We start from the raw sequence: 25,491 nt of genomic DNA on the forward strand, positions 1-25,491 counted from the left end.
ATATTCTGGCTGACGCAAGAGACTACTAATATAACCTTCATGCAGCCCTTCCTTTGCCATGGTACCCAGTAATATCATTTCTGCTCTCTGTAGTCACAGAATAACAAAACTCTTGCAAACTTTCTCTCCTGATCTCAAACAGTGGAGAAAGTAAATTTTGCATTCTCTTGAGTTTGGGAGCATGTCCTATCTATTTGCTTTCACTAGTGTCCTGTTGTATTTCTTGCTCTTGCTCTTACTTCTTTAGCCCATGTCAAAGGAAAATAGCAGCTCTGCCTTATTATTCCAAATGTCTATTGATCTAAGGTCTTTAGGGACAAACCTGGCAAGCACAATGATCTTATGGTTTTGTTTTCTGAGGCTGAAGGGTAGATCTCAAATTTAGGATAGCATGCAGCTTTCCAAGAGTATTTTAATGTGATAATACCTAACCACACAACTATTAAGAAGAAAACACACTAAAACTGACCCCCAAATAAATAAAACCACTAAAGACTTGATGTTTTTTTTTCAATCCAACTTACCATTTTTTTTTAAAGTTTTTAAGTTCAAAACAAGACAAAAGGGTAAAAAACCAGATGGTTTAAGAGGAACATTTCTGTTCCTGTGTATACAGGAATTTATGATGTGCTCATCAATACCTTTGTGGGCATACATACAAAGATTCCATCAGAACAGAACTGAGTTTACTGCTTGTGTTATTTCATGTGTTTCAGAAACACCACTGAGTGTCCTGAAGTAGCAGTAGATTTTCCAGGCCTTCAGCAAAGCAAACGATAGGCAGTTGCAGAGGTTTTCCTCTTTGTCAGAAGTCAAGGGATTAATAAGATGCAAAAGACTACTGCCAGCTTTCTGCAGATCTAAATATCATTAGAGCTTCACTGAATGGATGGTTTCTGGCTGGATCACATAAAAAGAATTCCTTTAAAAGAGACTTTCCTCTTCCCCTTCCCTTCCACATACTGTGCGACACATACTGGTTATGCAGCAAGATCATTGCAAAGGTAATTTCTTTCTGCAGCATAATAAAATTTTTATTGGATCGATAGCTGCTGAAGTATTGAAAGCAGTCATAAATTTTTATGGCATTAACAGAATTCAGTAATTTGTCACTCAAATAGGTCCAGATGAACAGGGTCTATGAAACTCTATTTGACAGTTGCTAAAGCTATTGAAATAATGCAGGTAATTTGGGAAAAAATAGTTGGGTAGGTTTGTCTCAAACCGTAATTTGTACATCAATAAAATCAGAGAATAACTTTCTGAAAAAGACTGACAGGCTTGGTTCCTGGCTGCCACATTACCCCACGGCCTGTGAGTCAAGCTCTGGCAAATATGCTTTGCCACTGAATGAAACACAAAATTTTCTGCTCCCTTGGAAACGCAGATGCTCCTTTAGCCTTGCAAAAACTGGAAGTATTGACCATCAAGTAAATTATTTCTCTTTCTCAGGAAAAAGCTACAGGAAAGAAAATATCAAACAGTTCTTCCCTCAGTTTGCTTCACAGCTGTTATTTTGAGCTACCCATTAACTTCTGAGCCATTTTCATCTTTGGCTTTTAAATGGCTTTGTGATTTACCAATCAGCCATGAAACAGTGTAAAACTAGATATCTTTTTTTATAGTAAATTTCCTGCCTCTGGGCCCCCAACATTTTCCTTCAGGTCATTTTGTTCCTTTTTTTGGTTGCTGGTGTTTTTCCTATTGGTTTTTTTAATAATAAAATCTGATATGACAACAAGGTAGGAAGAATAATTTTTTTAAAAGGCCGTTCACCAAAATCTGATTAAATTATTCAAGTAAGGTTTGTGGTTTATTTTGGGAATTTTTTCCTCTACCTAAGTAAATACATTTTTTAATAGAAGACAATTATAATGTTTCCTCATCTTTAAAAAAGCAGCAAATTATTTACAGGTTATTTTGTGTAATTTTTATTAAGATTTTGTTAGCAACCATATTTTTTAACATGATGATATCTCTTCAGACCTCTGCTGCATTTTAAACCTTTTGTTTCACTGACAGGATTGAGACCAGAAGGAAACATGACTGAACACAAAATGTTTTATGAGGAGGTTTCATGATACTGTCATTTGTCTTGCTGCTGCAGCAGGGAAAGTGTGCCAGAGCCCATTTTGTAATGTGGTTTCTACTAGCTCTGTTGGTGCTAGCATAACCAAGAGTCAAATTCATTCCTGAAAACACAAAAAAAACCAGACAATATGACCTTGGCTCTCCATCCTAACAAGCCTGATCTGCACCAGCCATCCACAGCATGATCACATTGAAATCACTAATCACATTGTGCAAGCTTCTACACGAGTTTATGCATTCCTTGATACTGGTATGTTATCAATTCTCCTCACCCTCAATATCCACAGATCAGGGGGTTAATCAAGGCATTTCTCTGTCCTGGTGACCTCATCTGCAAAAACCACCCAGGAGGTTGTCGATCCATCATTTTGCTCTGGTCCAATGCCCGTTCACCTCAGTACTGCTGAGCTCCATAGAGTTCATGGCACCGTGACATGATCCTTATGCCTCAGGCATATGGATGAAGGCCAGGCTCTAGTACTGTCCTACAGAAAGGACAAAGCTTTTCAGCTCATATGATAAAAGAAAAATGTTCCAACTTCATTTATGTTGCACTGTTAATTCTTTTCTACTCTAAAACACATGCATGTAAAAACTAAATCTGGAAGCGTGGGCTTCAAAATGTCAGGAAGACAGACACATGGTCAGCACAAGCTTTGTTGATATACACAAACATATGAACTACAAACCAAAGTCTGTTCTCTAAATTAACATCTGGTTTTCTGAGACCGAATCCCCTCGTTGATCTCAAAAGTTGTTTTGTACAGAGTAGATTGAAATGATATGCTAAATCTTGCACATGAGTTGAATGTGAAATTAGCTGTGAAAGGCAGATAAATTACTTTATTATCTTTTTCTATTTATAGAAACAAAGAGCCACAGAAGGTTTGGTTTGCTTGATTTACTAAGCAGCTCTGCATGAACTAAAGCTACTCTGAAGGTAATTTTAAGTAAACAAGTGTAGTTAAAGAGAATGACCACCTTTATACCACTGACATAAGAAATAATCTGCATAACAAAACAATGGAAAAGGTTTTGTTTCATCTTTTCAGAAATCCTTTTTCCTTTAAGAGCAACTTTTTCCTCCTCTTTTCTCAAAATCCATTTCTAGTGCTCTTGAAAGGCAACTCAGTTATCACAAATCAATTTATTTGTTGAAATGATACTTGCATCAAGTTTTGTATATTTCATTACATCTGGTGTTTTTGAACACCAATTTATTAAACTTGTTACATCTACAGATAAAAGTAATTTGAAAGCATGAAAAAATAAATATTTTAAAAGTTTATGAAACTCATTCTTATCTGTATATCGAAAGAAAATATTCTTATAGCTGCATCTGAGAGGAGCATCTTTAAGTCTTTTCAATATATTTCATGCTTTTTAATTAATTAGGAAGACAACCATTTAAAGGCAGAACATTAGACTAATTCCTAATATAATGCACTGAAGCATATGAAAATAAATGTGCAGTATTGAATCTTACATTACATAAGATGACTCATAAAAAAGTCATATCTAGCCTTTTTTGAACTTTCATTACTTTCTAAAACTCAGAGGAATAGCTAAACCAGGTTAAATTAACTCTGCTTGCTCAAATCAAATATAAAGAGATACAGGACACATAAATGTTCAGTAATTAATGAAATGCCTTCCTACTTTTTCTGTTTTATTATGATGTTTTCTTTAAATAAGAGCTAAATTTATTATTAAAATGTATTTTTTTAATGTTTCAGCATTTAACCAGTGTGTAATGTCAGAAGCTTCAGCACAGATTGTTCTATTCTAAAGGAAGCAATATAGAGGAAATAGCTCTTAGTGAATAAACTGTAAGCAATATTCATTCATTTAGTACATCTCCTTTATCCCCATTGCAGCTGTCTTTAAAAGAACAATAAAAATTTATTTATGGAGCATCAACAGTTTAACTGAGATTGGGCAACTATTATGTGCCATAAAACCTGTACCTCTATTAATTTCATGACTCCTACGAGCCAACAGACTTATTAATTCTATTTCTCAGGAACATCTTTTGAAGGTGTTTTGTATCTCTTGAATTTCAGGAGTCAGAGGACAATCACCTTTTTGTGGAAATTGTTTACCCCATTTTGACACTTATTTCTGTTCTCTGTAAGCCCGTATGTTTCTGTGCTGGTGCTTTCATCCTCTTTACATCATCTCTAAGCTGATCCTTAACAAGAAAAATCTTCCTCAGCAAAACACACAAGTCTATATTGCAAATAACATGAACTAATAATCCATCAGTGAACATCTAGCACAGAGCAAACACCTCTATCACCTGAAGTATTTTCCCAGTGATTCCCACCACAGACATGGCAACCACTACTCAATCAGACCACCTCTGCTAACCCATTGTTGATCAGTCAGTTAACATCAATATCATAAAAAATATACCTTCAAACAACCATGTAGGTGTAATCCATGTAGATAAACAAACATGTCAGTGAAACACCATATCATAACATCCTCTTAAACAACCCAGTGGATGAGTGGACAGTGAGGTGGATTGAGAACTGGCAGATCCCAGAGGGCCATAATGAGTGGCACAGGGTCTAATTGGAGCCCTGTCACTTGTGGTGTGCTCCAAAGTACAATACTGGGCCAATCATTGTTTAACTTATTCATCAATCGTTGGGATGAAGTGGCAAATGCCTCCTCAGCAAGTTCACTGATAACACAAAGCTGTGAGGACTGACCAATACCCCAGAGTGCTGTGAGCCCGTCAGAAAGTCCTCAACAGGTTGGAGAGATGGGCAGAGAAGAACCTTCTTAAATTCAACAAAAGGCAAATGCAAGGTCCTGCACTTGGGGTAGAATAACCCCCTGCACCAATACAGGCTGTAGGCCAGCCTGCTGGGGAGCAGCTCAATGGAAAAGGACCAGTGAGTCCAGGTGGATGACAAGCTGTCCATGAGCCAGCAGTGCCCTTGTGGCCATGAAGACAAATAGCCAGGGACTGCACACTGGAGCAGATAGCCCAGAGAGGCTGTGGATGTCCAAGACATTCAAGAACCATCTGGATCCAATCCTGTGCAATGTGCTCTAGGGTGACCGTGCTTGCACAGGGAGGTTGGACCAGCTGACCCACTGTGGTCCCTTCCAGCCATACCCATTCTGTGATTCTCTGAAACTGGCAGCTATTTAATGTGTGAGCACCAGGACACTGCCTCCAATGCCATTTCCTGGGAGAAGAATCAAGACATCAAAACAAAATCTTCAAGCCACCATACTATTTCTCTTGCAAAAAAGAGATCACATTCTCAGATTAATCTCTTCATTCCTCATATTCAAAGGCAATTACTTTCCAAAAATAAGTTTAGGAGCTAGGACTCCTAGCCATTGTCCTGTAAGAGTCAAAGACACAAAAAAATCCCAAACTCCAAATTCTTTTTCTCCCAATTCCCAGCTTTAAAAGATGTGATATGTAGCATGCCCATGAGACTACTCAAATGTAATGTAAAATACAGAACTAGTGGTTTACCTGGTTCAGATTAACATCTGTTTCTAAGTACAAGATAGAGCATCAAAAAGAGATGAGCACTGTGCACAGTTTATAATGTGTCCTGAATATTTTTAGCACTGTTTCAGTTCCAAATCAAGTGATGGAGAAAATGTAGCTATTCATGGGTGTGCTTGTTTTCCTTTTCACAGATGATGATTGCTCAGTATGATCAGTTTTTTTCCAAGGCAAAGTCTTTGTGGAACAGATTCTTATCCTGAGCCTCTGATGAAAGATGTGTAACTGCTGAAGAGGTTTCTCAAAACTTGCATCTCTAGGTTTTGAGAAACTCAGATGTGTACAGAGAATCATAAAATCACAGAATGGTTTGGATTGGAAGTGACCTCTAAAGATCATCTCGATCCAAGCCACCTGCCATGAGGGATGGACTCTCCTCTAGACCAGGCTGATCAATCTTTGCTATTTTGCAGTGAAACAAATTAGACCCACAGGACTCTGACCAAAATGGCACTGCCTAGCAGGGTATCAGCTCCTTTAGGGAGCACTTATTCCACAGCTCCTCCACCAGGCTCTGAGTCCTCCCCCAAGCAAGATATCTGCGGCAGAGCTGCCAGTAGACTGCCACCCCTAAGGATGTGCCAGGTACCAGCTAGATAAGAAGTCTTTAGAATGGTCCAAAGCTGTTTCAGAGAGCCTAATATCTATGAAAAAATCATGGGACAGTGCTGGTCCATCCTTTAGCCCAATTTCATTGCACTAAATGTAGCCTATGTATCATCCATACCAATGCAACAAAATTATTTGGTTTGTGTTTTAGTTAATAAACTTCCCCCTCCACCTAATACTGATGTGCAGATCTGCTTTACTTCCTACACACTAGTACAGGAAATTCTTCCAGTTGCAGGATGTTTTGAGGACTGAGTGACTAGATTTAACAAGGCTGTGGTGAAGCACAACAGTTTAGTTAGGAGTGAGGAGATTATAACTGACAAGCAAAGGGAGGAAGAAAATGGGACAGTGCCTGAGAGAAAGGGTTGAGATGAGTGTGAAAAAAAAAAGTAAAAGGTCAAAGCAAGGAAAGGAATTAAGTGAAGAAGGAAATAAAGAGAACCAGAAAAGAATAAAAAACACAGGGGAAACGGCAGCTGGAGGGGAATGTGTCATAAATAAAACAAGTCTTGAAGCACAGCAGGATAAAAATAATGCATTCAAAGGACCCAGACCTGCAGAGCTTCTCTGAGCTGAATTTAGTATTTCCAGGCCCTAAGGTGGGAATAGCCCGGGTTAAGAGATGAAGGAAATGATGGTGCTGCTCATCTGTGCTGCTATTCAGACAGATTTGCTGGCAACACCATCTTCCATTTTAAGATTATCGCAGAGCCCATCCTTCTCCCATTCATTCCCATCCTTCTCACTGATAACCATAAACAGCCAACAGCAGTACAGGCAAAGTGCTTTGCTGCATGCAGGCACCATACGAAAATAGTGGTCCTGTGCTCAGTGAGGAAACATTGCAGCATGGCCCCATAAAACTCACTGAGAAGCAGGACTTCCAATTTGTACTGCTCCCCTGGCCAACCCCACCCCTGCAAAGTGGTGTCCCTGGTGCACACACCACAAGGACCACAGCCCACCAGTTCTCATGATTTCTTCATGAAATTATGTGTGACCTACTGTCTTCTGAACTACAAGTATTTGGTGACACAAAGTGAGGCTTTCCTTCTACTACAACATACACAGCTTTTCAGTCCATGAAGTTCACTGGTAAGCTCTACATGTTAGGACTAAACCGAGACTTCATCGCTGCATGCCCTCATCTGTTGCTTTCATTTCTTGCGTTGATCACTTGAGTTTCCTGATTAATTATCAAAATTGGCTGCAGGCATGAGTCATGTGCTTTAACACAACCTGATTAACCCATCAAAAAGGATATAAAGATTTTTCACTACAGCAAATTTTCCTAATTGAGTCACAGTCTTTTTTTCCTCCACATGACATGTCACGAAAAAGTGTCCCATCAGTTTAAAACCCTTCATCCCTGAGAAGTGTCCTACCTCCTAGGCTGATTTTTATGCAAGTTGTAATATAGAAAAAAATCAGTCATACAGATGTTTTCACAAGTTTGTCTTACATGTGTAGGTGCTTTTTCACACTCATGGATGTGACATCACCTTTGAGCTAACACAGGTCCTTGCCATTGCACAGCATGCTCTGGAGCCCTGGACTCCTCTGGAGAGAAGCTTTTCTTAATTGTTCACAATTGAACAATATACATATTATATCATGGCATATAGAACTGAAGATTTGACTACAGCAATGGGACTAGTGAAAATCAGAAGTTGCAGGACTATTTCACATGGATCCCTGCTCCTACCTGAACATTAAATGAGGCACAATCTCCATTTTCGTTACTGGTACCTTACCACACATATGTACATCATATTTAGGTTGTGATAATTAATGATTTCATTAAGCTCCTGTAATTATGATGGAAGGAACCAGACTAGATCTATACTTCTTGAATACCTTGCTTTTGGGTAGATTTTTTGCCCTTTCATGAAGCATTAAGAAAACAAAGTGCACAGCTGCTCCTTGGTATGAAGGCCTCAGAAGTGTTTGGCTGGTACATCTTGTTTGCCATTGTCAGATTTGAGATTGGAAGAGAATTTTTTCTCAGTTGAGATTAATAGGGACTTGGCTTGCCTTTCTCTGAAGGAAGATGAAGGTGTGACCCATTTCTAAGGCTTTTTTGTTTTCATCCCACAAATGCCACATGATCTTCCCTCTATTTTTTTCACATAAAACAGCATAGCTGTGGCTTTTAACCTTACTCCTTAAGTCTGAGTTTTACCCAGGCTACTGGGATTGTTTTGCGGCCTCTGCTGAGCAGGGATGTGAGGAAGGGGTGCTCTGCAGAGCCTTTGGTCTGAACATCTGCTGCATAGCTGTCTGTGGCAGGAGGAAAAATTCAGGGCTTGTGTATGATGGTTCGTAGTAAATTGTCTTCTTCCAAGTGCCTTGTGTGATGCACTTCCATCATAAGGTGAGGGGGACACAGGCCAGTACCTGAACATGTGGCCAAGAGCAGTTATTTTAACAAAAAAAGTTGAGAGGTGTCTGGCTCAACAGAGGTCACACTTTCAGGACACATTTGAAGCACTTTCATCATAAAGGAGCAAAATATAACTCAAGCATCCAGCAAAGCTGACAACACCTGACCTCTATGAAAACAGCGATTTGTAAACTATTTTTCTGTCCTGGTCTCTGTGACCCTGAGGCAGATTCAAGCAGAGCTCTTTTCTTTAAGTTCATGAACCATGCAGTCCCTGGCCCTCAGAGGTGCCTTTACGCCTCTGCAGCAGGAGCTAGCAGCAGCAGGCAGAGCTTTTGGGTGACTGCCTCAAGTGTGCAGGCAAGGAAAATGAAGGAAGAGCTGGGGGAGGCCTTGCTGAACTCAAAAAGCAGCAAGTTTACAATAATGTGGCTGTTGCTGTGACATATTATTTTCTTTCCCTTTCTTCCCATTTTCACAGAGCCACTTACTTCTTCTTGCCTCCCCACTCACATTATCTTCAGAGAAAGAATAAGAGCAAATTGGAGGGGAGGCAGAGGAAGGCAGCAAGAAAATGCCAGCAAGCCGTGGGATGCCTGGGAGGAGTCCCAGTGAATCCTGTTCCCACGGTTGTCCCTGTTTGTGTAAATGTGATGGTCCATCAGGCCTGCCTCCTTTCTTCCTGGGCTTCTTTTTTTCCAGTTCATTTTGCTTGAAATTTGAATCTGGAATGGCCATGAACAAGTTGGTCAGGAGATGCTTCATAATTATATCAAAAACATAACAGCAGAGGAAAGTAAAGCAGAGCATCTTTTATTAATTGATAACCTGAGGCTACCTGACTCCCTGTAAGATAACACGTGAATCAGAGGAATAAGCCCCAGGGAGCACAAAAGAGATTCATTAGCCAGGGAAACAATCATTATCAAGCTACTGGAAAGTTCTCCTGCCACTGAATCTTGTAATGAAGTGTTCAAACTTTTAAATCAATTGAAAAGAAAAAGTAATGCAGAGACCAAGTAGTCACTCAAATTCCTCAATTGTTAAATGTACAAATGTCAACACAAAATACACTCTTTCTCTATCTTTCACCTTTCCTTTGTCAGTCTATATTCCTTCTGCCTTCTTTGTGATCTTCCCCCACTGGCTCAAGCCGGTTACATAGAGGCTGTTGCTTTGAAGGGCTGCTGGCAGATGTCCTTTGAAGCCCAGGGACCCTGTACCCACTGGGGTTTCACTGACCAGGCTGCACACCATGCAAGCCAGGCACATGTAGGTGGGCAGGGCAGAAAGTGTTGCACCATGGGAAAGCCACCCTGTCACCCTTCAGTGCCCATCCTCTACTCCAACTGAAACTTCACTATTTCATAGGAGCATGTTCTAAGACTGCAAATAGACCAACAGCTTCATTCTTCCCTCAGGAAAATTGCATGAATATGTTCAGCAGTAGTTTACCCCTAGGCAAAAGAATTATAGTACTAAAAATGAGTAATTTAAATCAATGTGAACAAACCTCAGTAGTATTTAGTCTCTTATGAGAACATTAACATAACAACAAGAACGCTACAAATAATTTAGGTTATAAATAAGGCCATTAAGGAAACATGCACTGTATTAAACCACATCTGTACACTTACACCTACAAGCTGCTGGTTTTCTTAATTCTGTAAGGAATATTACCTTTATCCATTCCTTGCATAACACCTGCTTCTAGAGCTTATGCAAGGGCAGCCAGGGGCCCAAATGCTGATTATATCTTTGTCCCTAATGGAGAATCAGGAAGCACACAATTCCAGCTTGCTGCTGGCAGGAGAAAGGGCATACCTAGATTTAGATACATATCTTCCTGACAGAACAAAAGCCGTCTCCTTGAGAAAAGAAAACTTTCTTTCCTAAGCAAATATTATTTCACTTTCTATCAGGTTATAGCACTGTGGTAAATGTTTCATTAAGATAGACTGTGAATTGTTACTCTCCCCCTGTCAACAGAAAGAGTAATGCAGCATGATTCCACAGAGGACAGATATGAGCTAAGTATGGATAATGCTGACACAGATACTACATATAAGCTTAAATAATTTGAGATGGGAATTTAATAAGCAAGGCCAGTTGCCAGTTTGGCTAACAGACACATGTGCGCTGAGTGCTAATGGGACAATGATTACTGTGTGCAAGTTCAGGGCTCAAGGAAGCTATGTCACCGCTCAGCAAACTTGAGTTGTAACATCTGGGGCATTACTGTGTGTGAAGGCAGTCTTGATGTCTTTGAAATCAGAACATGAAACAGATAACAGGAATGAATCTGATCTCAATATGCTGATACTCTATTCCCTTGCTTTGCCTTGCTAGAGCAAAGCAAACGGGAGAAATATTTACAGTGTTAGTTCACCTCTATGGGTTATAGTTTCTAATCCCCATATTGTGAAAAGGCAGGTCTGGAAAACAAAGAGCAAATAGGTTTTGGCTATTGGAGGAATTACTTTCACCCAGCCTTGTCTTCAACAGTATTAGGAAAAAAATGGTAATTTCATTTGGTGCCCAAATTTGTCTGGTGATCAAGGAATATCTGATATCTTCCACTGGCAAAAAGAAATTTGCAATACGTTCTTGATTTAGTTGAAAGGGCTGTTTTCATGGATTGTACTTTATTGTTTGGGGATGTCCTCAACACAGGTATCAGCGAAATGTGTCCCCTAACCCATTCAGACAGCAGGAAAAAACTCTTGATTTCAGGAAACTCCAGGTTGCTAATGACCAGCTAATTCTGTTCTGCTTTACTATATGGTTACTGTTTGGCTTTCTTCATCATTCTCCTAAACAAATACCTTGTGTCCTTGGGACTGTAAAGTGGGGCTTTCTTTGAGAAGTCCACATAGGCAATAGGAGCACCTCCAGGTCAGCAACCAAGGGTTATTTATATCTTCAGCACATGCAGAACTAAACCCAAAAGTATCAAAGAACTGCTGCAAGGAAAATAGATAGCACACCTGAATTTGTCTCTGGCTCAGAAACTGAGTATGTGCCCTCATAGCAATGTGAAAAACAAGAGGATCTTTCCTGTTGTTCACAGACATTCACAACAGCAAGGGCTGCAGGCCCACCCAAAATGAGACTCCAGCAGCACAACAGAGCAGCACATGCTGGGTAGTGGCACAGTTGCTGGGCAGGTGCTGAGTCTGGCAACAGCAGAGTGAGACTGGGCAATAATGGATGGTTAACACTCTCACTACTAAACACAAATATTGACAGTATTGATTTTATTGGAGTTCACTTTACACGTGGGGATTTTTGCTCATGGCACCAGGATGCATAGGACTTAGGACCTAAATTTCTTTTTAACAGTGACTTTAGCTCTAGTTAACTACTATCTCTTATCTCTTAAGCTTTGAAATTGACACCATTTTCGGTCCTTGGACTTTCTTCAGAACATGTTTTGCTGGCATCACAATGCAACTTTAAGCCATTCTGTCTTTTGCGAGAAGTAGAATGCATTTTAACTCACTTCTGGATATACTCATTCAGTGCTTTTTTCTTGAAGCATGAAAAGAATTTTAACCATTATCAGTTTTGATGCAGAGAAAGCAAGCAACCTACTCACATTCTATTCCATATTCATATTAGAATATTAGCACAATTAAATGGCTGATAAAAATAAACTATTCTCCAAAATTCATACTGGGCTATGTTTATTCATTCTGAGCATCTTCTTTTTTTAGCAGGAATGCAATGAGGGTCACTCTTAACTGTTTTTCTAACTTAGGCAGGTCATCACAGTATTATTTAAAAATCCCACACATTCTCAGAATTCAATTTCTTTTTTATTTCTATTTCTTTTCTGAGTAGAGCTGTAGTAATTGGATTCTTCCATTACTCCTTCTACATCGTTCTAGGTTAAACAAACTAAGGTGATTAAAATGAAATGGAGCAAGTAATTGATAAAGCATTAGTATCAGCAGAAATGAACACTTTCACTGTACAGTATATCCCTCCCACCACTGCAGGAGAGCTTGAAGTCTGCTGTGGTACAGAACAGCTATGAAATTTGATGCCTGACACAATTAAAATTATACTTCAAACTGTGAGTGGTTTTGATTTATTCACAATGGACAGCAGCTTCCACACTAAAGCACACTAAAGGCTTAGGTGTGAAATCAGGTGAGAAATCAGGTGACTTGCAATGTGTAAGGCACTCTAAATGGACTTTACCACGCCTAAAAGTTCTTCTTAGTCCACCCTTTACTACAATGTGAGTATTTTCTTCCTATGACAGTGTTCAGACTCTCCATATGAAAATTTCACTCAGACCTGGGCACTGGGGAATCACTCTAGCACAATCTTTAATTCCAATATTTCAGGCAGAACATGCCTTCACAAATGCTTTTTCGGAGGTTCGTTTATGACAATGTGTAAGAAAATTTAAAAATAATTTTCAGATTATTCATGGAGATTTTGCAGGTTCCTAACAATTTGGATTGGATGTTTTAGAGAGGGGCAGACTGCAGCATCAGTAGCTGGAGCAAACACTAGCACCTTCCCAGGCTCTGCAGGTTGCTCCAGCTGCTGTATTCCCCAGCAGTCACAGCCATGAGTCTGTGAATGAGGAAGTTTCCATAGTAGAAAGCTGGGAGTAACACATATGTCACAGGTCCTGCCTCTCTCTGTATACAAATTGGTTTTGGTGCTAATCCTGTGTTATGTTGTGCTGAGAGATGGCCAGGAGAAGGATCAGGTCTGCAGACTTGAGGATGTTGGGAAAAGAAAACATAGGAATACTTTGATACAAGGCTTTTTTACTATTTCTTTCTCATTTTTCCATGTATGTACATCTCCACTGGATACACAGGATAGCATCTCTATGTCATAATTTATTGCTGTCTCAGCTATTCAAAAACGAGCAAACAAACAAAACTAAACAAAAAACTAAAACAAAACCAAAAAAATAACCCAGGTCTCAATTTACCTCTAATTTCTGAACTGTGGAAAATGACTGCTTAGGGGCTTAATCTGTTCTTTTGATCGACTAGCTGGATCTTTCCAGGACACATGCCAGCTTCTCTTTATATGCATTCTCCTATTTGTGAGAGCCCTGTGACCTTGGATGCTACAGGACTGAGAGTACTTCTGTGAAAATGTCACCTTTGTCAAGTACTTTACCAGCCATGTATATCAAATAACATAACAAAGCACCAAAAATAGCACATGTCCCAAATGAGAGACGGCATTTACCAAGGACTGAACTCAGCTAAGCATTTTTCTGACTTCCTCTGATAAATGGTCATTTTCTTTTGATCCAGGACCCAGAAAATGCATTGAATACAGTACCATAAGGAGACTCCCTGCTACTTAAAAAGTTGTTTTGTCTGTGTTTATCTATTTGGTTTTCTCCCACTGGAAAAGATACAAACACTAATGAGTGTGGATTGTCAGCTGCAAGAAATCCAAGTTCTGTTCTTGGGGCAGCAGGTCAAAACTCATCTTCAAAAGCAAAAACATTGCACACTATAAATTTGCTCCTCACCAAAAAGGTACTTGAGCACTCTAGATATCTATCCTTTCAAAAAAAAAAAAAAAATAAAGGAATACTTAGGTGTTTAAAGGCCTAAGCATGCCTAGAAGCTACTCAGTGCTAGATGACTTTGGCTCTGAAGCACTGAAATAATACATTTATTCAGCGATGACTAAATATAAAGGTCATGAACATTAGCAGGAGTAGAAAACTGAAGCCCAGGTCTCAACACTTCCAAATGAGTGCCCCAACCACAGGTGTAAAGAACTGAGCCCCTTGTTTTTTTGCATCCATTCATGTGATATATGGTAATGCACCCCACATGAAGCCATTAAGCAGAAGGAGAGGGAGGTTATAACGCTCCTGTTTATAGAATACTTTAGGAAGGTGGTAAACATGAAAGTAAATACTAATGCAGAAGAAAAAAGCTAATGGAAATTCAGTCTCCTGCATTCCACAATCATGCCTGACCTATTAGCTCATAAAGAGGCATCACCAGACAAAGGCCTAGGAACCTGATTTCATGATGTCTTATGAATCCTGAGTGAAGTGCTAGAATAAAGGCCCATATATTGTACTTAGATCCAATTCTCTTTGCACTTTTCCTCCTTTCTGGCTAATACAAATCTGCACTTCTGTGCTGGCTCCCCTGGGCTCCTCCCCAGCTTGGGAGCTACACCCTGGCTCTCTGGGGCAATGGGTGCTGATGCAGGGCCAAGTGCCTAAAAAACAGATGCTACAATAAAAAGTATTGCCTTATCCATTCTTCTTAAAGGATAGAGCTCTCAGGCATAGATCCCAGATTCCCAGATAATTCATCACCTTACCAGTTCAGGCACTTCAGAGCATTGGCACTAGTGCAGCAACTGTAAGGGAATTTCTTGTCAGGAAAAGAGGTACATTACCTCATATTTATTGGGGGTGCCACATAAAAGAGTTGAGAGTACAGTAAGTGTTAGAGGGAGCTTGGTACTGTAGAGTAACTGCTTTGCATCTCAAAGCCTTTATTTTAGGGTTTTAAATGGAGATCAAAAAAGCTTAGTCACAGTGTTATTTATTTTTCATTTTCAGGGAAAATGCACAAAGTGAGAACCTTAAGTGCTGCTACCCCTGCAGCCTAAGATTTCAATCCTAAGAATAAATAACTTTCCAAATTTATTGTTGCACAGAGAGTTTTCACATTATTGGCTCAAATGAATCTAGTGGGTTTTTTGAAAGCTCATTGACATTTATCATCTTCCATCGCAAGAGAAAGCAAAAAACCCCAGACTTTGAGACAATTTTTTCTTTAATACCACTATTGAATGACAAAATTCTGTTTTCTTTCCATGACTTGAATTGTCCATATTTTTGTACTATATTCAGCCTTTTATTATTGCTTTTAATGTGATTTTAGGGGACAACATCGGAAAAAAGCTGTATAGCAAAACATTATTTAAACAGGCACCATTTTTTTCCTGACTTACATACATTTATGACTGAAGAGATATAAAGATATAAGTATAGATATATTTTGTATATTTTTATATATAAGTACACTGTTAATACTCAAGTAATAAATGCACATAATCACACTGAATACTACATATCAGTCAGAAGCAGAAGAGATTGCGCTTGGTCTGTGCAACATTCCCTGTCCATCCATATAACCAGGAGGGGGGTTAGCCAGATTAAGCAAACATTACACTATTTTGCTCTCCAGACTTTATTAAAATTGTTTTACTAAATAAAAGTGGAAACAGTGTCCCTTGTTCAGATCAACGGAGAGTGTGAGTATTGCCAGACACCTGGCATGGAGACTCAGTTTTTCACAAGTGCCCAGCTGAGCCCTGATTTGCTGTCCATACCACAGTGGGAATCCCAGCACATCTGTGGAGCTTCCAGCTTCTTCAGCATTCCTGAACAGCTCTGGAGAGGGGCAGAGAGATGCCAGCTATCTGCACATGGGTCCTACCCAGCAGCTAAGCAAAGGGAAGGACTGAGCCCATAATTCAAACAAATGCATAATCACAGCAAAGACCTCTCACTGGCTGCAAGCCCAGCACTGCTCACCCTGCAGCAAGAGGGATGTTTCCAGGGCAGCTGCAATTCCAGCTTCCATAAGGTGAAGTGTGGCACCAGACTACCACCTTCTGTGGGTCCTTGTGACACTCCAGGAGGGAAGGCAAGAAAAGAAAAAAAGAATGGTTTTCCATTCTTTCATCTCAGATCTGTTTCTCTTTTTTTCCCTCTCTTCTTTTTACTTCCCACGTTAAATTTCTATGACATGCAAGGTGGACAGCTCTTATTGCTACATCACTGAAAGGTTGCTGGTTCAGATTTCTAGAATATGTGAGTGCAGCTCAACAAAACTTAATTGAGTTTTGCTGAAGTTTGTGGATTAAACATTCAGTGCTGTCCTTGGACCTTATAAAACATCTCTGGGAGCCCCCTGTTGTGACCATTGTGTCTTAGGTCACACCACCATTGGACGCCCCTTATTCCATTAGATTTCAGTAAATGATCATGCCTTTAATGGCAGAGTCAAAGTATATTCACATGCTCAAAGTCAGCTAAACCTATTGACATTATAATGGAATTATTAAGGAGCAAATTATATTTTATGTTCTTCATTGTATTAAAAAATTCTGGTGTTCTGTGGTTGATCTGAGGTGATAGGCAGTAAGTGATCTAGCTAAGCAAATCATATTATGTAGTCTAAATTATTAAAAGGAAAATGTAGCTATTGACATCGCTTAAATAGTTATCTGCTACTGTGTTTCATTTCTATGAGAGAAAGATGTTTTTATGCTCTACTGAAGAAAGTTAGCACAGCTTTCTGTTCCCCTAAAATGTAAAGAGACTCCAACATGTGAACATCAACCACTGTATGCAGATCAGTATTAAAGCAATGAGTGTTTCTGATTATCCCACTTGTACAGTAAGTAATTTTCAACCAGCTGTGAAGTCAAAGGGGAAGCACTCAAACTAAGCTTACACTATCGAGGTCAGCTTAGAGACAGGACACTGTAAAGGTCCTGGCAGATTCGCTGTTAGCCTCTGGGTACAGCATTGCAATGGGCAGGCACAGGAAAGGAGTACCAGGGATGTTTTAGCTCCTGAAGCCCAAAAGAGAAAATCAAGGTCCTGCTGCATGTACAAAAGTACCAAGAGAAATCGTCATTCTACAGTTTTGTTCTGTTTTGGGTGTCCTTCCAAAATTTTTTCCAGGCCATTAACCATTGATACGTGAAGTTAAGAAACATAAAATACTGCCAGGCACAACTAAGAGAAGAACACCTGTGAGCTGAATCCAAAGAAGGAACCTTGGCTGGCTGACCTCAGATGTCTAAACACAAAACTCAGATCTTTATAGCACTTCTGCCAGCTTCTGACAACACAGGGAGTTAATAAGGAAAACAGCAATTACTTGGTATTACTAAGTGTCTTCATGTTCCTCACAGCCAGCTTTAGGAAGTAAAACTAATCCCTTGTCATTTTTTTTTTAACTTGGATTTATCTTTTTTTAACTCCAGCAAACAGTTCAGCACCATTAGTCCCAAAGGAATGAATAAGACAGGATAATTTGTGCAAGTGCCTGTGACTTGAAAGGCTAACAAGGAAAAAAAAGATTGAAATGCTCTGACATGTCCATAACATTTCCCAAATGCCTCCTCAAGCAGCTGGATTTTGTGAATTCCAGTTCATGGGCAGTCGGAGTCGAGTTTCTAAGTGTTGCATTGCAAGTACTGCTAGTTGGCTAGAACATTAAAAGATGCTGTGATATGACACATTGCAGCACCCAGGTCCTCTCTATGAATCCTCTGAAATTTGTGTTACAGCCTTCAAGTGGTTCAACAGCTCTGCCCATGCAATCCAAAATCCTTGTGTAGGAATGTCTTTCTCTCCATGCTTGCTGGCTGAATTCCTACCATCTGTCTCTGTTCTTCGTGTTGAGCTACTCCCAGCTCTTCTGTGTCCTGAACACTGACTGCTTCCACTGAACTAAACTTATTAGAAACCTGAACATGTGAAGCAGTCATGTATGTCATTGTCCTATTAGCTAGCTCTGCTTAGGAGCCTACTTGACTGCAGATTAGAAGGCTTGAATAGCCCATATATATTGTTAAAATATGGGAAGATTTCTTGTTGATGGAGAGAGAATATAATAAACATGGGAATTACTCTTCATTTCTCCTTTTATTTTTGTGAACTAATTTGTGATAACTAGCCCAATACGAACATAGTAAGAAGTTTCCTCTCTGCTCCGTATTGGAAGTAGCTACTATTAGGGGAATGATGCTGGGGCTGTAGGAGCCCAAGTACAACCTACTCAATTGTTCCAGTGTCTCTTCCATAAAGAACCAAAGAATATAAACATTTCCCAAAAAAGAAATTAATCTGTCACAAGGTACAAGGGACATTTTAAAGGTCATCATGAGAACTAAGAAAAGAAAACTGAGGCAGTACTGAATTCAGAATGCTTTTAGTCATTCAAGGACAAGTTAGGAGCCTAAATAGATCTTTGGATCTGGGCCCCAGAGTGCTGAAAACAAAGGTGAGGAAGGAGATAGGATTGTAAGTGGGCAAGTTGAATAAAGAAACCTTATTTTGACCTAGAATATGCAAGAGCATGCTTGCAGGCAGTGGGACAGGAGCCAGCAGAGTTGAAGGTGAGGCTGAGATAATGAGAACAGAAATAAAGGAGGAAAGAGAGCTTGAAATAGCAGGGACTGAAGAGATGAGAGGCAGATAATAGTCCACAGACCTCAGAACTGGAGACAGGCTGTGATAGGAAAGGGGAGATTATTGGTGGGGGATGGGGCAAAAGGATGGGCAGAGGCAGAAACTCCAGTAAGACCCATTTTTGTAAGAGACAATGAAGTAGTATGAGAGGGAGGCAATACCGTCTAGCAGCAATTATGGGAATATTGTCAATGAAAATTATAAGAAGCAATTCTTGTCAGACACAATACTTGCTCGTAACTTACTCTATCAAAATATAAACTCTATCATCATCATTAGAAATAACAGTGGAAAGCAATTCACTATAAATATCTGACTATCAAATCCATTCTTCAAGAATATGTATTGGAATTTGTTTACCTACACAAAGAATTGAAATTTTCTTGCCATTTACTATTGGTATGGCCTTTATATATATTCCTGTTTTATCTACTATCTATTTACTTCCTTCCAGATCTTTTTTCTCTCTAAGTGTCTCATTAAATTCTTCTAAAGGTTGCCCCTTCCTTATTGTCACAAATCCATGCTATTCCATTCAGTGTCGTCTCCCTATAGTAAATTCCTGTCAAAATACCTTAGGGCCAACTGTGAAGAACACAGGGGTGACAGCCCAGTGTTGCGTCACACCAGGCAGGTGTCTCGAATCATCATTCAAATTCACTGATTCTCAGGCTCATAATTCATAAAGCACTTCAGAAAACCTAATCTCCTCAACTTTGTCCATCAATATTCACACTGTGATGATTAAAAATGCCTTTGAAAACATTCTGTTCTCTTTTCTTTGTATTCAATGTCTTTAAGTTCAGCAATTTGTCCACTGACTTGGAGTACAAATTTTACTTCCTTTCAGCACAGAAAGTTATACTGATGCAAAAATAGGAGTCTCTTCTTCCTGCTTCTCCCAAGGATCACCTACTCTCAGGCTTTGATGCATTTAAACTTCTCACTTATATTAATGCCAATTTGATTATTTTTTTCTTAAGATACACAAAACAAAAATTTTTTTTTTACATTTTTTCCTTATGAAACATCAACAGTCCCTCTCTGTATTTTTCTCACAAAGGTTATCTAATAAGTATTTTCCTTTTTTTTTAAAGGAGACATTTTACATGGAAGACTTGAACACAAACTAAAGCCCAGTGCGATTATTAACCTCAAAAAGAATATTAGCAACTTAAAGCATAAATTTTAAGCATTAAATTTTGCCAGATCCTGTTGCAACCTCAATTGAGACCATGACAGCTAAATGACTTTCCAGAAGCTAAACAGAAATATAACTCTTGAAGGTCACAAGCCTGATAAAATCAGGGTGTACACACAGAATATCCATCTTACTACTCGGAAAGACTGGGAACTGTGTTAAAAAGCAGAGTTCGCTTGGCAATGAAAGTTAAGTGGAATGAGAAAAAAAAAACCTAGCCAAACCAAGCCAAACCAAACCAAACAAACCAAAACATGTGAAGGAATGTAGTACTTCTGACATAAACCAGAGATTAAAACACTGGATGTGGAATCTTGATTCCTGTCAGGTTGGATGTTGGCTTCAGTGACTTGAGGCTTTTCTCTGCATCTACCACAAACCAGGGAAAATAAAGCATCTGCCTGATGCTTTGAATTGTTCTCTTTCAAGTTGTGTTTTGTTTGCTTCTTCTTTGATCTTTGCATCAATTGCATGTTCAATTGGAAGCTGCTTCTCTTTTGTTTAGTTTCATGATCAGTGCTATCCAGTCACTGCAGGGCTCGGCAGGAAGGGAGACAGCAAGGCCAGCAGCTGGGTGTCTGCTCCTCCTGGGCTCTGCAGAGGGCTCAGGGGAGATGTTGAGGCTGCTGAAGCCATGTGGAGTAAAGATAAACATTATACAACTCTTATTGTAGGGAAAGAGGCTGGAAGAGGTTATGGAGAACCAGCAACAGGCTTGAGGAGATTGTGGAGAACACACTTCTTCACAAAACACGGACCGAGGGCACAGGCCCTAGTGCAGCGCCCGTGCCAGAAAGCCTCTCTTGTCCCAGGGTGTGAGGCAGGGTGGGAGCTGTGCTGCTGTCTCAAATCACTTTGCACAGAAAAAATGCAAGAAAGGCAAGAAATGTTGTGAGTCCCAGCTGCCTTTACCCAGAGCCATGGGCAGCTGGCCGGAGAGCACTGCAGCCAGGAGGTGCATGGAGCCACACGGCAGCTCCTGCCAGCCCTGGCAAGCTGGGAGCAGAGGGCAGCAGCCACAGGCTGGCACTGCTGCAGGGCTGCACCTCCCGGCCTCAAGCACAGGCCGGGGACAGGGCTGGTGCCCATGCAGCGCCAGATGGTGCAGTTGGAGGGCAGGCATCAGCAACAGGATAGCAAGAAGTGAAATAGCCACTTCGCACTTGAAAGAGTGGAATGGAAGGAAAGTGAAAAGGTTTGGTTACACCTATACATTGAGAAAAGTCTTTAGACAGTGGAGGAGATTGGTACAATGATTTTTCTAGGACAGCAACTGCAGCCTTGTTGCCAGAGACCATTCAAAAGTGGCATGGAACTCTTTTCTTATGGTTTGAGTTAATGGGCAGCATGGCTCTGGAGGGGCTTGTGCCCACATGAGCAGCAGCTTGGCCTCTGAAACTCACTGAGAGTTTCCTATGCCCTTCTACAGATGCCAGTCCTTACACAACAACCTTCTTTAATAACATTGGCTAAACTGTACCAATCCCTATTTAGTCTTTACATGATAATAAGCCTAAATAGGCAATCTGGTATTTACCTAAAACTCCCACTGATTTCAGTGGCAGCTGGGATTGCTCAGCAGCTCTGAAAATCAGGCTACTTATATTTAGCTATTTAAATATGGAGTTAAGAATCTAATTTTAGGTGCTCAAATTTGAAAATTTTGACCCTAATATTCAATACCAATTCATTTTCCATCACTTTCAGCAAAATTTTGAGGAAAAAATTAGAATATTATGAACAAATGGTGAAATTATATTTTTGTTCTCAAATGATTGCATATATCTCTTTCACGGCTTTTTAAAATAGCTGAAACTTCCAAACCAGTGTATTCAAATTAACCATATACAGTAGTTATATTAAGGAAAAATATCCAGCATGCAAAAGTTTTATTTTCCCAAGTTTAACTTCAGAAAATTTTAATTTATTTTCTGTAGAATACAAGTTTGATCAGAGCTCCGGGCAGAAACTGCACACCCATTAGCTTTCAAAAAGAAAATATATCATTATGATTTATTTTTCCCAGGAATTATGGTACCAAACATAATGTAATGCATGTTCTTGGTCTAATGCATCTTTTTTTTTTCCTCTGGTGACTTAATTGTATTATACTTCAGAGAATATTTTTAATACAATAGTCTAACGGAATTGTTGAAGCCCTCTTCTTCACCCCTGTGGCTTCACAGAGATTTCATATAAAGACCCTGAATCAGGAGTATCCTTCCGTAAACGAGTTAGCTATGCTGCAGTGCTACTTTAATTTGGTTCTCCCATGCTTCACAACCTGAGGATAAAAAAAAAATCTATGCCTTTTTTCAATGTTTTCTTAATAAATGAATAGAAATTATGACTACATCCTAAAAACTGGTCCAGGTGAAGAAACACCTTATTTATTTGACTGGAACACCTCACCTCACCTCACCTAACAGACATATATCTCCCTCAAAAGCCTCTGAGCTGTCATAGCTGCAAAAACATTTTACCACCTCTCAGTCTTCTGCCAGAGGTTCCCACAGTGCATTCTGTTGGGCCTGTGTACATGGACCTTATCTGCTGCACCTGCAGACTTAGTGACAGTGCATGGACCCTGTTGGTTTTGTTCTTCATGTGTATTAACCATTTTTGCTTTACTCACTGTGTGCATGGATCCCACCTTCTTTAGTGAGAAGTCATGCAGGTAAACTCAAGCTTATCACTGGCAATCAAACCCAAACTGCCAGATGGCCAAAGGAGAGAGGGGAGCCCATTGCTGTTGTCTCTGCTCTGCTGGGGAAGCTGGGCTGGGTAACATCCAACAGAAGATGGTAAAAAGCAGCCTCTGGGCAGTAAAATTTTAAATCACTACAGATGCTAGATAAGTAGACTTATTTTATTGATTCCTATAATAAAAGAACTACCACCATCAAAAGATCAATCAGAAGCCTTATACCTTTTTCCTTGGTCTTTCTTCCTCTTTCAAATTTGCTATTCCCTCTAAAGGGACAGTTTGCCTCTAGATCCTTCAACTTTTCCCTCTCATTCAAATAGTCCATTTCCTAATATAAGACTGATCCCCATTTCATAATTCCTCTTATTAATCTAAGTATAAGATTACTGTAAGGCTTCCGTATGCAATGGGCACAAAGGTACCCAATCTGGCTCTCTTTAAAAGTCATAAATTTGCAGGTTTGCAGGTGAGATAACCCTGTTGCCCTGGCTGTAAACCCTTGTGTACCATTCTAAACTAAATGCTCATCAGAGTTTTTCATGAGGCCCCAGATATATGCTCAGTCATGCAATAACAGTCATGCAAGTGATTCACATAGCCAGAAGGGAAGAGTTAACATGGCTGGAGATTAATGGAAGCTGAGGGAGACAGAGAGGGAGATGGTCTGTATGTTAAGAGCCTTGGTAATCTGTTCAAAGAAGCAGTGTAGCCCAAAGACCATCTTGTGAAATGGAAAGAGATCACAGTATAAACGGGATCAGTGTCAGCGATGTATCCAAATGCACATGGATCTTCATCCACAGCAATCAGACGTCAAAGATCTTCAGTTGTTCCCCAGTTACCACCAATTACCAGGTTCAGATTTCTATGGTCACATTTTAAAGAAATACTTAATGTATTTTCAGTCAGTGAGGAGTTTATATTTTAGCTAAAACTAAATTAATTCCTTCACATGGAATTTTTTTGCAGAGCTGAGTTTTTTGTTAGCAACTCTATGGTTTTTGACACACAAAATACTTTTCGTTGTGTTTTTCTGACTGTTTCTCTCCCTTACTGCCTTCCTCCTGTTTCCTGTGTTGGAATTGTACAGAACCTCTAACACTAATTTGTTTAACAAATAGAGAGAGCTCTGACCTCTCCGCTTAGTGTATTTGAGAGGTAATCTCCACACACATTTGGTAGAGGAAATAAATTTACACAAAACCGGTTCATGCTCAAATCAAATTGAAAAAGAAATAGAAATCATGCATGTGTTTTGCACTGAGAACATACAAAACAAAGAGAAAATGTATGTAACTGCTTCCCAAACACATTGAATACAGACAGAATATAGGACCAACAGCAGAAAAGTGGTCCCAATATGAATATTTCATCTGTGATAACTACTCTCATGGAAAGAAATCTATTATTTTTGATTACTATTGCTTTTTGTTCAAATATACATTTATTGAATAAGTATGAACATGTAGTTCTTAATGAAAAAACCAGAATTTATGTGAAGCTGCTGTACTTTCATGGGTATATATGTTATTTTTATGGGCACTAGACAAAGTATTCATGCTGTATGAGACCTTTTGCACTGTAGGTCTGTATAATCACAATACTCTTGAAAGGGGAACATACTCTGGAAAGACAAGTCTTCTGGCTGTATACAGGAATTAAACAGCAGACTTGCAAATACTGGAGTTATAGGACGGCTCGAAGACCTCAATTTTTCCTTTTCTATTTACAGAGAGTCAAAAGTCATCCACTTAACTGCTCCCTACAGCTTTTTCTGCCTTCTCCAAGCTGCCAGACAGCAGTAAGCTGCCAGTAGGATAAGTGACAAGAGCATTCATGTTACAACCTTAGGCCAAGATTATAAACTCATCCTGTGAGTTCACCAGATGTGCTGATTACAGTCACAATACTTCAGTTGTTTTCGACTCACAAAGCACTGCAAGTGCAGCAAGAACTGCTTTGCCACTCAGTCACCTCTCCATCCCTACTGGCATCAATCAAAATTTAATTTGTAGCCATCTCCAGCACTGAGATGTACAAAGGGGAGACCACAAACCAGTTCCATTTGATGTGGCTATGCCAGTCATATGTGTGAAGCTGAACTCTCACTTCTCCAGCATTTTCTGTAGAGGTACACAGTAAGAAATGCCAGAGTAAGTGAGCTGGTCATTAACTCAGAGTGTCTCTCAATTCAAGTCTCATTATATCCTGAAAGATCATATGTGGGTAAAATAACAACCTGGTATGGTATCTGAAAGTGCAAAAGCATCTGTCAGCAAACAGTACCCTTACAGCCCAGAAGGGTCAACAGGGTTTTATTCCAGTGGAAACAAACCTTACTAGGTATATATAGGGAGAAATGTGTATGCAGAGATGACCAAAATTTGCTTTCGGGACATGATTACCAGAAATATTTAGTTTAAGTTCTGCTTCTTAAACAACATGTAAACTTGTCCACTTGCAGAGAAGCCTCTTAAATCAAGAGAGAAGAAATGTTAACTGCAACCACAAAACCTCCAAAAACCATTTTCTCAATGACAAATCACTTTAGACCATTCATTCTTTTATCACCCAGCAAGCAATACACAGAAAAATTCAAATTGCAGCCCTCAATGCCAAAGCAGCAGAAGGGCTAAGTAGTGTCCTGCCTTTCTTTGCTGCCAGCCCAGCAGAGTTTCCGACAATTGCCTGAAACATCTTCAAAGGCATTTTGGCACCACCAGGGCAG

At 39.7% G+C, this 25,491-nt stretch overlaps 1 long non-coding RNA gene across 1 annotated transcript; it reads right to left on the reverse strand.

Annotated features, from left to right (window-relative positions):
- Positions 1–2,444: 2,444 nt before the first annotated feature.
- On the reverse strand, positions 2,445–7,717 carry LOC146443466 (uncharacterized). Its single transcript, XR_014856049.1, has 3 exons — positions 7,627–7,717; positions 5,222–5,294; positions 2,445–2,576 (listed from the first exon to the last, which is right to left on the reverse strand). It is a non-coding gene; the product is annotated as an uncharacterized LOC146443466 (long non-coding RNA).
- Between the last annotated feature and the right edge of the window lie 17,774 nt (positions 7,718–25,491).

Source organism: Lichenostomus cassidix, chromosome 1Aa (assembly GCF_008360975.1).
Source record: "Lichenostomus cassidix isolate B80296 chromosome 1Aa, HeHo_3.0, whole genome shotgun sequence".
NCBI lineage: Eukaryota > Metazoa > Chordata > Aves > Passeriformes > Meliphagidae > Lichenostomus > Lichenostomus cassidix.